At 49.1% G+C, this 13,156-nt stretch overlaps 1 protein-coding gene across 2 annotated transcripts in view; it reads left to right on the top strand.

Annotated features, from left to right (window-relative positions):
* Positions 1–13,156, top strand: part of PPM1H (protein phosphatase, Mg2+/Mn2+ dependent 1H) — a 263,100-nt gene that overhangs the window by 194,782 nt on the left and 55,162 nt on the right. The gene's annotated exons all lie outside the window — the stretch shown is intronic.

The following is a 13,156-nucleotide window of genomic DNA, read 5'->3' as shown; positions in this document are numbered from 1 at the left end:
AACAGATGGTCACAGCCCAAATTCCCATGGTGATGACTTCTAGGCTGGGAATCTACTCCTAGGGTACGTACTGTCTTAAAGAGACAGTCGAGCCACTCGGGAGGATCAGAGGCTGATCTAAGGCACGTCCGGTTGTCCTTTGCCATCTAAAGAGAAGGTCCTCACCAGTATCCTCTCTTCTTCTAGAAAAGGGTCAGCAAGTTACGGCCTGAGAGCCAAATTCCACCCCCCACCCCTTTCGTAAATAAGTTTTAAAAGTACAGCCACGCTCATTTGTTTATGTTTGATCTGTCACTACCTTCACACAACAGCAGGGCAGTTGAGTGGTTGCAGCAGAGCGTAAAATATTTATTTACCCCTGCTCTAAAACGTGATCGGATTTATCAGAAAGGGTTCACCATATTTGCGGCTCTGAGTTCTGCAGTTTTGTTGCCCCAGACTGGGTTTTCTCGCAAATTCATTTTTATTCAGTCAGCAAAGTCAGCACTCCTTACAGAAAAGTTTAAGGTGAGGGATTGTGTAATTCAGAAAACCGTGGCAGAGTTTGGTCTGGTTTTTGTAGAATTTGGAAAGATGGAAGGAAAGGCATCCCAGGGTAGGAACCCACGTGGCTGTAAACACATAAACCAAAAGAGCAGATCTAAGAGGCAGCGCGGGAAATGGCCAAAATTGGGGGGGTGGGGGGGAGCGGCTGTGGGAAATCAGGCTGAGTTGGTACCGAGGGAACGTATCAGAATATGGGAAGCCAGGCAGAGACCTTAGGATTTACTGTGGGAGGCTGCACGTCACTCTTGTGTGTTTCGGCGGAGAATGAAATGATGAGAGCGATGTTGTAGGAAGCTTGCTGTAAGAGGAGTTTGGAGGAGACTGACCAGGAGAGAAAGCAGATTCAGGTACCCAGAGAAAAACTGTCATAGCAATACGTATGTGAGATCCCTAGAGCCAAATAGAGGGCTGGAAGCAGAAAACAGAGAAGGCACGGAAATGAACAGGAAACCAGATGACTTAGGCCGAGGGATGAATGGAAGAGGTAAGTCGTCCATTACTTGAATTATACTGGTCTGTAAGCCCCCTGTGGGGCAGCCCAGTGCCTCGTCCTGTGCCCGACATGTAGTCGACAGGCCGTGTTTGTTTATTGGCTGAAAGGAAGAAGAGCGCGCTCCACGGAAGTTGGTGGGGGGCAGGCCGACGTGTAGGTGGTCGGTGGGAAGGGTAGGAATGAAGAGAGCCTGCACACGAGCCATGGTGCGCTCGAGGCAAGGCCGTTTGTATGTTTTCTCTATGCCAAAAAGGCAAATGAGATCTCAGCAGTCAAAACCAACTTGGTAAACAAATGGCTAAAGGTTACCCCTTTTTACAGTTTTTTAAAATGCAGATACGTTCAGGGATTAGATTACATCCAGTGGTATACACACACAGTTACTCTCTGTTGCTCTCTCTCTCAGGTACGTGCACACAAACACACATTAGCGGGGTCTTCAGCGAGTAAATAGCCCATAAACGGGCTCTCTTTAATGGTACGGAACTCCACAGAAGGTACCGAATTAACTGAGGAGCCAAGACTGAGAATGGCTTCAGTCAGACGTGATTTGCTCATTTGTTGCAGCAAAGTTCCCTGCATGGCTGTTGGCTCACAGCTTCGGCTGCGAGCAGAGATTGATGTACGTCTTTGTGTATTTCCTATCTGTTGTTACTTATGATTTGAAAATGATGCTTAAGGAAAAGGAGAGCTGTTTACATCTTTGTTGGAAGAAGTTGGGAAGTTTAAAGCCAGTTTAGACCACTGCCTATGTAAACTCCACCCCCCCCCCCACACACACACCCTCCCAACTTTAATGAGTTCTTTTAAAAAATGTGGTTTTTTTGTTTGTTTCTTTGGTTTTTTGCGGTACGCGGGCCTCTCACTGCTGTGGCCTCTCCCGCCGCGGAGCACAGGCTCCGGACGCACAGGCTCAGTGGCCATGGCTCACGGGCCCAGCCGCTCCACGGCATGTGGGATCCTCCCGGACCAGGGCACGAACCCGTGTCCCCTGCATTGGCAGGTGGACTCTCAACCACTGCGCCACCAGGGAAGCCCTAAAAAATGTTTTTAACCTCTAACAGAAAACCTCAAATGTAGCAGTTATTTTTCAGGACTGAAGAAACATGGGCTCCCAATTTCCTACCTGTCTGATTTGTGTATAGAGAGAGAAGGGCTGGCAAATGGATCAGCAGGGGCCCTTTTCCCACAAAAGCCTCCAGTTACTACCAAGCTGTTGGGATTGGTTGAAGGTGGACTGGTGAGTATTGGCAGTGTGTCACGCTCAAGGAGACAGATAAGTCCTTACCTCGTCCCTCCTTTACGTTTCTTGCCTTCCGAATTAGCCTTGGCCTGTGAGCTTGTGTCTCTGAAACCTTTCTAACAAATAGGGATTCACCTATTGCCAACTGTTGAACCCTTGTAGCAAAGACCTAGTTGTGGAAATGTTTATCTGCCTGCTTGTCCCCCACTAACGTGGGGCTAGCTGACAGTGAGTGGGAGAGCTAAGGGCCAGGCACTGTGATGAGACCTTTACATGGCTCTTCATGTTGAACAATCCTAGGAACTAGGTACATTTTACAGATGAGGAAACTGAGGCACAGGGGCCGAGTTGCTCAAGGTCACACAACTAGTAAGAGGAGAAGCCAGTCTGTGACCCCAGACAGCCTCCCTTCAGGCTGAACTGCCAAATGCCCAGTGATTCCTCCTCCCTTGTTCCATTTTGCAGTTGAGCAAATCGAGGCTCAGAGGGGATTAAGTGGTTTACTCAGCTTCCACTAGTGCAAAAATGTCAGAATAACCCAGGTTTCTGACTTTTAGCCCGGGGCTCTTTCTGATACAATGCATCAACTTTTTTTTTCGGGTAAGATCAGACATAAATATTCAGTTCTGAGCTGTGATGGAAGTTTAAGCAGGGGACCTCCATCTACCAGGATCAGTGTCTCCTTGACAGTCCTTTAGAGGACAAGAGGATGGAATGAGGCATTTCAGGAGCTGCTGAGGTAGTAACTTTTCTACTTCCCAGCCTGACCTGATGGACCATCGGCCAAATTAAACAGTGATGCTTCCCACTGGTCACTAAAGTCTGTGCGTGGACTGGGGCCACGTGGTGATGATGGGGAAGATCCCCGAGAACCGAACCTCCTTTACTTAGGAAAATTGATCGCTCTCATTAGAGCAGCACCCTGCCAGCTTTCTGCGGTGTGTCTGCAGCCCAGCCGGGAGGCAGTGAGGGGGAGGGCGTGGGCTCTGGGAAGCCTCTCATAATTAAGGATGAGTCTGTTGCCTCCTGACGGGGATCCTTTCTCTCCCCCACCCTCACGCTTTCTCGGAGACTGTGGGGCAGCTTGGCAGGCCCAGGTTGCACAGAGGACAAAAGGTTATCGCCACCAGGACCTTCCTAATGAAATCCGTCTCTCACCCGGCTCCTAACCCGAACCCTTTCCCAGCCTGCTCAGGTAGTTGACACAGTGGCTTGATTCACAAAGGCATTTTCTAACAGCGCCCCCAGTGCTGAGTTGGTCCCTGACGCATCCCAGCTCTCGCTTTCTGTGCCTGGTGTCATTGGTCCTGGCGCCAGAGCTCTGGTCTTGGACTCAGCGCGAGCCGCTGCCCTTCCTCCCGGGCCCTTTGTGTGGAGCTGCTGTTGCAGGACGCACACTGGCTGGCGTTACGAGCAGAGCGTCCAGACCCACGGCCCTCTGAGCCGTCTCAGGCCATAATTTGCTGGCAGGCGTCCGTGTTACCGGGCTGAAACAACAGTTTCTCACAGCTGGCTTTGTGGCACCAAGTCCCTGCTCCTGTGACCGCTGGTGATTTCGCTTTCTCGTGAAGGATCTGCGTTCTTCGTGCTCTGTGTCCAGCCGCGTGGGGTGATGAGCAAGCCGGAGCCCCGGCAGGACAAGGGAGGGCGCTGTAGCTTCACCCCTGGCGTCAGGCCAGATTCTCCAGCAGCTGTTCCTGGGCTGATGGGATTTGTTGAGAGCGAGGGCCAAAGACGACGAGAAGTCCATCGTGTGAATGCAAGATTGCTTCCAGATGGTTCTGGTTAAGAGGAAAGTACACCAGAATTCTTTCTTTAAGCAGAGCCTCTTTAACATTTACAATGGTCTTGTTTCAGGGGCAGGCTGGACCAGTAACTTGAGATTGCATGGCTTACTTAGGAAGGAGAGTACTGCCTTGGGAGATAAGCTCCCTGGATACTGCTCCCGGCTCTGCCAAGGTTCTGGGGCCTTGGGCCAATCCTAGGCCTAGGTCCCTCGTTTGATAAAATACTTTCTTTGCCCTTCACTGCCAACCTCCATGTCTGGTGGCAGGAGGGCTTTGCTCTGCTTTTCAGAGCTTCTGGGAAAGACAGATTCCATTAGGAAAATTCCAGTGATGGTAACCTTTCATTTTTATCTCTTGCAGCCCTTAACTCTTTATGATTCTAGCTTGATGACACATCAGGGTAATTGTTCCCTCTTGTCTTTCCCCTGAAACTAAGAACAAATCAGAGGCTTTTCCCCTGGGAACAGAGTGGGGTCCACCACCATTTTCTCCTCTTAGCATTCACTACTTTTATGAAGGCAAAGGAAAGCTTTTCTATTCTGTATCCACTCCAGCCGAGTGGCCACTAGCCACTTGTGGCCATTTAAATGTAAATTAGTTAAAATTAAGTAAAAGTAAAAATTCATTTCCCAAGTCACACCAGCCACATCTCAGTTGCTCAGGAGCCGCATGTGGCTCGTGACTACTGAAGTGGACATTGCAGATATAGATTTCCATCATCACAAAAAGTCCTAGCAGATGGCAATGCAGTCTAGATAATGTAAGAATGCGGGTCTAACTGGGGTGAGGGACGGTGCCAGGAGCTGTCTGTAACTGAACAACCCAACAGCAAAGAGTTAAAAAAAAAAAAAGCTGATGGGGAGAACGGAACGGTGTGGCCACGTGTTGTGACTTCTGGCCCCGCTACAGAGTCCAAAAGTGGGGGATGGGCTTTCCTCTCCTTTTGAGATCTTCAGGGGTATAAGTCATTGTGTTTAGGGATGACGGTCTGCAGCGATCACTCACTGGCGAGCCTGCTGGCCAGCCTGAAGGAAGACCCGTTCCATCTGCCCTGGTCAGTAGCTCACCTCCCTCCTCCAGCCGCTCCCCGCCACCTCCTGGACCGTGCCAGCTTTCGGCGCTTTTATTCATCTTGCTTTTCCTTTCACTTCTTGAAGAGTATTCCAGACCCCGAGGATCAGAGTAAAAAGCAACTTCCCTTGCAACCCTTTCCTTTCTGTTCGGGGTGACCTTTATTCTCAGTCTGCAGCCTGGAGCCCAGCTCAGGGTTGAGCACTGCAGTCCCACAGCATTGGGCTTCTTACCAACCATCCAAACATCTTCTGGAGAGAAACTCACTGGAAGCAGCCTCCCAGCATGAGTCTGGAGCTGCTGGGTCGAGTTTCACAAATAACGTAGATACGCCTTCTGTCTTATTTTTTATTGCTCTTTTCAATGCCCTCTGACAGTGCGTTCAGGCAGGCTGACAGGGAAGGGGATAAGCAGATTGAAAAATGCCACAGAATGCTTTATGAAGCCAGCTCCAGAGCTATACCCGCATTTAATATAAATTGATTTATTGAATCAAGCACAGAAGCCCTGTTACAGAAACCCCAGGCTTTATCCTCTGGAGGACCACCTAATAAAGCAGCCCCAACGGACACTCCTCATTAGCTTTTCCACGGATCCCCAGGCAGATTTTAAAGGGACAGTGTCCCTCCTTTGGGCTGACTTTGTATGTTGGCCACGCCTGTGGGTCTAATTAGCTGAGCATTATTAGTCTTACTAGGAAAGCCTGCATTGTCTAGCAGCTTGACTTTTGAGTTTTAAGGAGTAATTGGAAAATTCAAACCTCTTCCTCTTCTTGATTTTAATCACCTCTAACCCAGTCTTTGGAAATTTACCTGCAGATGGCCCTGATGCCCATCGTTGAGGCACGGAAGGAATTTTCCGGTCCCTCCTCGGTGTAAATCCTGACGTTAGTGTTGGGCCGCAGACCTCACCGAGGAGGCTTTTTCTACTCACCGGAGAAATAGCACATTTTAATTTTATAATTACTTCACGAGAAAGCAGGCCATTCCCGAGTTAAACCTGGGATTAATTTCCTCCTAGCAACTTGTATTTTCAAATTTAATGATTATGGGCCACCGTGGCTGCAGCCTGATTACTGAAAGCAATCTGGAAATCTGACTTTGTGGAGAGAAGAGGGGCTTGGGTGGCATTTCAGAGAATTTTAACCCCAAACCTCAGTAGATTGTAGTAGATGGGGATTGGCCAGAACAGGAATTACGTGCCCGAGAAGTCCCCGTGTTCCCAGCTCCGCTGGGGCCCGGGCTGAAGGCAGAGCCGGTCAGCCTCACGTCAGGAGGGTCCGCTCCCGGGCTCCCAGAGCAGCGATGATGAATGGTTATTTGCGAGGTGCATGTTCTGCATCTTTTCAAGATTTGCGGCTCTGGCTGTAGGAACAGCAGGGAGGAAAGCCGGCCCTGCTGCGTGCAGCACATCTCCCGACAGTGATAAATGACTCCTTGCTCCCCGCCCTCCTCCCTGCCGCCCTGCCCATGAGGCCAGGAGGGGCTGAGAGATCTTTGCAAATGGTTGGAAACCAAGACAGGCGTTGTCAGGCCGCAGAGAGGAGAAAGAGCAGAGCTGCCCAACCAGCTCGCTCCCTGCTGGTCATCCACTCACCCTTTACACACTCCTGTGCCTCTCTCTGCTTTAATGATAAGTGTAAATGTGTTGTTCCTAAAGTGGCCAAACTACTTCCAAGCTTTTCCTTCCTCCTCAGACCCTGTGAACAGTCACACACTTATCTGTGCCCCTTCATATACCTCCGAGAAGCGGGGTCTCTGCCGCTTCTCTGCAGTGATCATTGTTTGGGGTTGTCCAGTATATGGGTGGGAGCAACGTAGCTCTCCCAGTCACCTGGGGAAGTTTTAGGGTGTCAAGTGCTTGCCCAAATCCCTGTTAAAATAGCCAGTGTCCTTTTAGCCAAGGAACCCCAGGACCCACTTGTTTTTATATTTGACACGCCTTTACTGTACATCTGAGGCATATTAGACATTGCCTCGTGGTTAAGAACAAGGGATGTGGAGCCAGACCACCTGGCGGGGACAGTCCCCAGGTGTGGCTGGGACACATCGCGTTGCCTCTCTCTGTCTCAGTTTCCCCGTATGTAAATGGGGCTAATGGCCGAGCATTTTAATCAGATGGCATGAGTTAGTCTGGTTGATCGCATTGACCGGAGCCTGGCATGGAGTAAGTGCTGTGTGTGTCTGATAATAGAATCATTAGACGTTATGGAGGTTGGAAGGGCCAACAAGATCTGACCCTTGCCTCGGGAGGTTTACGGCCTAATAGTATGTGTGGAGATGCTTGTTTCTCAATTGTAATGAGAGGCTAAAAACCTGAAAGAAAAAGGAAGGCAGTTTAGAGAAGCAAGAGACTGAAGATCACGGAGTGCTGGCCACTTCCGCTGGGCAGGTCTGTCCGACAGCTGCTGTGCCAACTTCTTATCTATAAGAGACCCCCCCCCCTCAGTACAGTCGGAAACCCCTCTGTCACTGGGGGCTGCTGGGTAGGGTGTTTTTTGTGTTATTTGCTTGTGGGGGGTTTTTGTTTATTTGTTTGGTTTTTTTTTTTAAATCCATCCACAGACTTTCCATCTGTCTCTGTGCTGGACCTGATGAGGCACTGCTGCATCCCTCCTGAGCCACAGCCCAGGAGCCGGGTTTCCAAGACCCTCAGTGGCCAAAGCGTGTCCCCACGTAGGAAGGATCTTATCAGATAAGGCTGTGCTCACGTCATAGAGGTGGTCAGCTGGCCCAGGAACTGGCTGGCTTTCTGGAAATTGATCAAATGATATATTTTCCATATAAATCTATTCTTAAAATCTCAGGAGTGAGGGAGGTAGATCTGTTGAAATTTTGCATGAATAACTAAAGCAGGACAGAATATAGGGCTTACCAAAAGGGGGTTTGAAGAAAAAAGGCCCTGTGGCTGTGGAAGAGGGAGTAGTGGTTTTGAGGAGGGGAGATAGGGACTGGGGAAGACTCAGTGGAGAAGGTCGTGATTGAACCAAAGGTCTGAAATAGGAGAGGAGTTTCAAGAGGGTTGAGGGCAGGAGGGAAGGACATTCTGAGCAGAGTATATAGCACAAGTGGAAGCCCAGGGGCATGAAAATAAGTTGTGTGTTCTGGGAATGTGGAAGCTGAAGGTAACATTCAAAATATTTTGGTGGTCAACATGGAGGAATAGGCTACATTCGGGTCCTAGAAGCCCCCCTGCTGTGCCAGGCATTAATTCTTTCTCCCTCCCTTCATTGCTGCATGAGGGCCCTCTCCAGCTGCAGCGAGCGGGGGCCACTCTCCGTTGCGGGGCGCAGGCTTCTCATTGCGGCGGCTTCTCTTGTTGCGGAGCACGGGTTCTAGGTGCACGGGCTTCAGGAGTTGCAGCACACGGGCTCAGTAGTTGTGGCGCCCGGGCCTATCTGCTCCGCGGCATGTGGGATCCTCCCGGATCAGGTCTCGAACCTGCGTCCCCTGCATTGGCAGGCGGATTCCCAGCCACTGAGCCACCAGGGAAGTCCGCATTAATTCTTTCTTTACTCCATCATGGGGATTTTAGGGGAGAATCCAGAGCAGCAGATGGGGGCAGTTGGGGACTTGGGACAGTCATTATTTGCGAGCCAGTACAGGAGTTTGTCAGTGTTTCCGACCTCCGTACTCACTTACTGGTACCTGTCAACTACATAGTGTTCCTGATGGTAGCCTAACATAAGTGAGGGAGACTTTGAATGCCATGCTGAGGATGGCAATAACTAACATGATTTTATTTTCCCACCCTCGAGAGCTCTACACCTCTATAAAGTATGAAAACGACACACAGCAGGACAGAACTATAGGGCTGACAGTATATTTAGAAGGACATATGGTCCAATCCTCGGCCTATTTATAAGATCCTGTTTTTAAGGAAATTCCAGAGAAGTGAGTGCTAGAACACTCCGACAAATTTCCAGGTACTGGACAAGCATGCCAAGGAAACATTTTCCTATGTCCAACCCACACTCGTCAAGTTATAACATTTCACTCTCACCAGAGGTAGATAAAGTTTTTCTTTTCCCTGCCACCCCTCCTCTGCCCACCAGGTTTCAGAGTAGGAAATCAATGTTGCTGGTTTCAAGCTGACAGTCCCATAAAGGTGCTAACTCACCATGGCTTGAGGGCCTCTTCTTCAGAGTCAGCTGGGGTGCAGGTTTAAACCCCTGGGTTCTGGGCTTACCCCAGGAATCCACATAGGAGAGTTGGAGAACCACCACTCCACACCCTGAAAGATCTCATTCTACCTTCATGTTCCTCTGACCTTCAGACAAGTCAATCTAAGACTTATTCATAGCAAGGCAAGGTCTTATGTCTGTCCCTCGCTGAAGAGCTAAGCATGCGTCTTTCTGTAAGAACTAGAAATGCTGGTAACACCTCCCCTTTCTATCCTTCACCTTGTTACTCTGGCAAAGGCAATGAGACTGCCAGCTCTAGGTTCAGATTCCACCAGGATTCAATCAGCTGTGTCCGCCTCCCCAGTCAGATCAAGTGCTGTGTATCGTGCCCAGTGGCCTAAAGGACAGAGTACTGGGCTTTATCTATCTCTGTGGGGTGATTAGTTTAACTGTTACTTACTCATTCAGTGAACTGGGTGTTGTGCTGGGTTTTGGAGAAACAAAGAGGATAAAAATAGTCCCTGACCCCATGGTGCTTACAGTCAAGTGTAGGACAAACCCATACCCAAACTGGCAGAGGAATGTTGACCCACGAGGGAGCTTTTTCACCTGGAGTGATTATTCAATAGACTTTTTTTTTTTTTTTTTTTTTTTGCGGTACACGGGCCTCTCCCATTGTGGAGCACAGGCTCCGGACTCGCAGGCTCAGCGGCCGTGGCTCACGGGCCCAGCTGCTCCGCGGCATGTGGGATCTTCCCGGACCGGGGCACGAACCCGTGTCCCCTGCATCGGCAGGCAGACTCTCAACCACTGCGCCACCAGGGAAGCCCTCACCTGGGGTGATTATTAAAAACATTCCAGAATCCCTGAGGTCCTGGGCTCTGGGGTTTTTGTTTCAGCCTCCCTCCCAGGTGATTCTTGTATATCCTTAAACATTGACCTTGGGCAGCCCCAGTTATTCTTACCATGGCTAGGACGAGCAACAGCTTGCAGAAATGATTGATTAGCAGGCACTGGGCACACCGGGCTCCTTAGCAGGCTTGTGACTCCAGCCTCCTGCTCATCCTCCTGCTGGTGCTTGGGAACCTCTTTGTCTACCTGCGTGGACCAAAGACTGTGTTCAGGAGGGGGCTGTGGATGGGACCTGAAGGGGATAAGGAGTGATGAAGCCCTTAGGTGCGAACAGTTGGTCAGAGTTGAATTGAGCCTTTCTTTTACTTTATTGGCACTTGTGCCCGTAACCTGGATAGATAGTTCAGGCCTCAGGCACGGTATAGATATGTGGGCTAGGTCAGCAGACCATGCTCCCGGGGTATCTAACTTGCTGGTTTCTCATTCCTGTTCATCCTGAGTAAATGGTACTCCCTCCCCAAATTTGCCTAGTCCTTCTGGGTGGCCTTGGATCCCTTCGTGAAAAACTGGGCATCTGAGTGTGAAGATTTAAGGTCTCTCAATCTATAATCAACAGAACGACTTGAGAGCCAGACCTCAGGTTAAACCTAATTCTGCAGTGACCTTGAACATCCACCATATTGTCAAGGGAAGAAGCAGTCCGAGAAGGTGGTACGTTTAAACTTGCATGCGACTTACTTCTGTAAAAACCTGGAGAGGGGTAGACCCTAAAAATTTTTATGATATACTCTGAGGATGAGATAGTAATTAAGCATTCTTCTTGCATATCATGCCATTTTATGGTATCTACACAGATCCACAGCTCTTCAAGAATGGGCAGAGGACCGTGGTTAAGAGCACAGTGCACTTTGCTGCAGACCTGGAAATGAGCTTAACCTCTGTTGTTTCCTAGCGGTGTGACCTCCATTTTCTTTACTTGTGTAATGGGGTTCATGTTAATACCTGTCTTAAAAGGTTGTTCTAAAAATCATCTGAGTTTAAAAAATATAAGCGCTTAGAACAGTGCCTAGAGCGAAGCAAGTGCACAATAAACGTCGGGTATATTAGAATTCCGTAAGTGTTAGGGGTGAGGTGATGGCGGAAGCTTTCACAGTTGCTGCCTTTGCAGTCCATCATCTAAAGCAGTAGGGCCACCCTGATGCAGGAGCTGAGAGCGCTATGTTCCCCCCACTGGTAATGTTGGCAGCCCTCACCCCAGGCCCGTGCTTCTTACCCTGGGGCTCGAGTAATGTGGGTGTTAGCTGAGGATTCCGGAAGAGTATAGTCATCTGCAGGATAAGCATCTAATTCAACTGAAGATTTGGGGGTGGGGGAGGATATTTTTGAGCTTTGAAATAAATGTTGTGTGTGTATGCTTATGCAAAATGCTCATCGCTTTTTAAGAAAGAACAGAAGACTTGAAAAAGCATTGGTGTTTACTCTGAGATACTTGAGCTCGGCCTGTTCAAGGGCACTTGAATGGAAATATTGAAAGGCTGTAGCATACGTTAGCGTCCCAGTGTGTAAGTGCTTCTTCCAGGGGATAACAGTAGGACTTGGTGCTCTGGGCTACAAATATCTACATGACCAGAGAGAGAAGCTTTGTGAGGCAGGGCTGCAAGACCAGCATGGAGGAACTGGCCTCTGCAGTAAAACCCTCTTTGTAGCAAACAGTTTGCTAATTTCTCCCCACCATTCATGGATATGGGGTCAATTTTGGTTATTTCCTGATTTGTATATATTGACTTGGTCTCTTACGACATACAGGCCGATGTCCATGAAATTCATGTTTGTTTCAGAATGAATGGTTCCTGAGGAGGCAGAAATCATTCCATATTTGTGTGCTCATAAAACAAGGATCTCTGCTTCATACCTGTGGGAGATCTAAATGTTATTGATTAGAATATGAAGCTCTCCTAGCCAAGTGCTAATGCACACCAAGTGGATGCTGAATCAGAAATCATTTCCAAATCTGAAATTTCCCTAAAAGTCATCCAGAATGTTTTGTCCTGAAATATTATTTGTTCTGTTTTGCATGTGTACCTGATTGATTCTATTTTCAGTAGACTGATTCAAAGCATTTTTTTCCATGTGAATCCTTTTCCACTGCTCACCTTGGGCCCATGAGTCAAGAAATGACCCTTACTTTATTTAACTCCATATACCCAGCACCTATGGGAGTGCCTGGCGGCTAGTAGGTGCTCAGTAAATATTCACGAATGAATCCGGTAGAACCTGTTGCTCTCATCTCCGGTCAAAGCCTGATCTCCTCATGTGGAGCTACCAGGAGCAGCTATCCAAATTCCTTTCTACACATTTCCAACTGTGAGTGGGGACCCATTTGGCGGTTGTGAAATCTGTTTGGTGTCTGGAGATGTGCATTTTAAATTGAGTTGCACAGGGAGAAAAGAAAATATCAAAGTGGATACCACATGGTAAACATAAATATTGTTTTTTGAGGTGTGTGTTGGTGTACACTGGGTTAACGAGATCGATACGTGTCTTTGAAAGTCATAGAGTGTGAAACCTCTGCTCTAAGCCAGTGGGTGCTCCCGGGGAACATGGACCAGTGACGTGAACGCAAGCCCTGTTGTGTCTTGCCGCCACCAGAGGCCTGGCGGTAGGAAGAGGAGTGTTTAGGCCACAAGAGAGGCATGGTTACCACTCGCAGAACGCCAGGCAGGCTCTGGTCCAGGCATACTGACGGGAGGAAGGGGAGAGGTAGGCATTTTCCCAGGGCTTGTGGGTCGGCCCTACTAATGGGTGCCGGCGGGGGCGGGGGGGGGGATGTTTCCTCAAGGGCAACTGCAATGTCAGGAACAGAGCTTGCCCCCCATTATGAAAAGTTTTCCTGCAGAGAGGGCCGGAAGGTTTCCCCTTTCATTGGTTTCTCTCATCACAGCCAGCCATACACAAGCTGGGCTGCACGGCACCTGCCAGCTCTCTTCAATTACATCACCAAATATTAATCACACTCTTAAATTCAAGCATGCTGTTTGTGC

Source organism: Leucopleurus acutus (assembly GCF_964270905.1).
Source record: "Leucopleurus acutus genome assembly, chromosome: 11".
Taxonomy (NCBI): Eukaryota; Metazoa; Chordata; class Mammalia; order Artiodactyla; family Delphinidae; genus Leucopleurus; species Leucopleurus acutus.
This window is presented reverse-complemented; position numbering and strand designations above follow the sequence as displayed.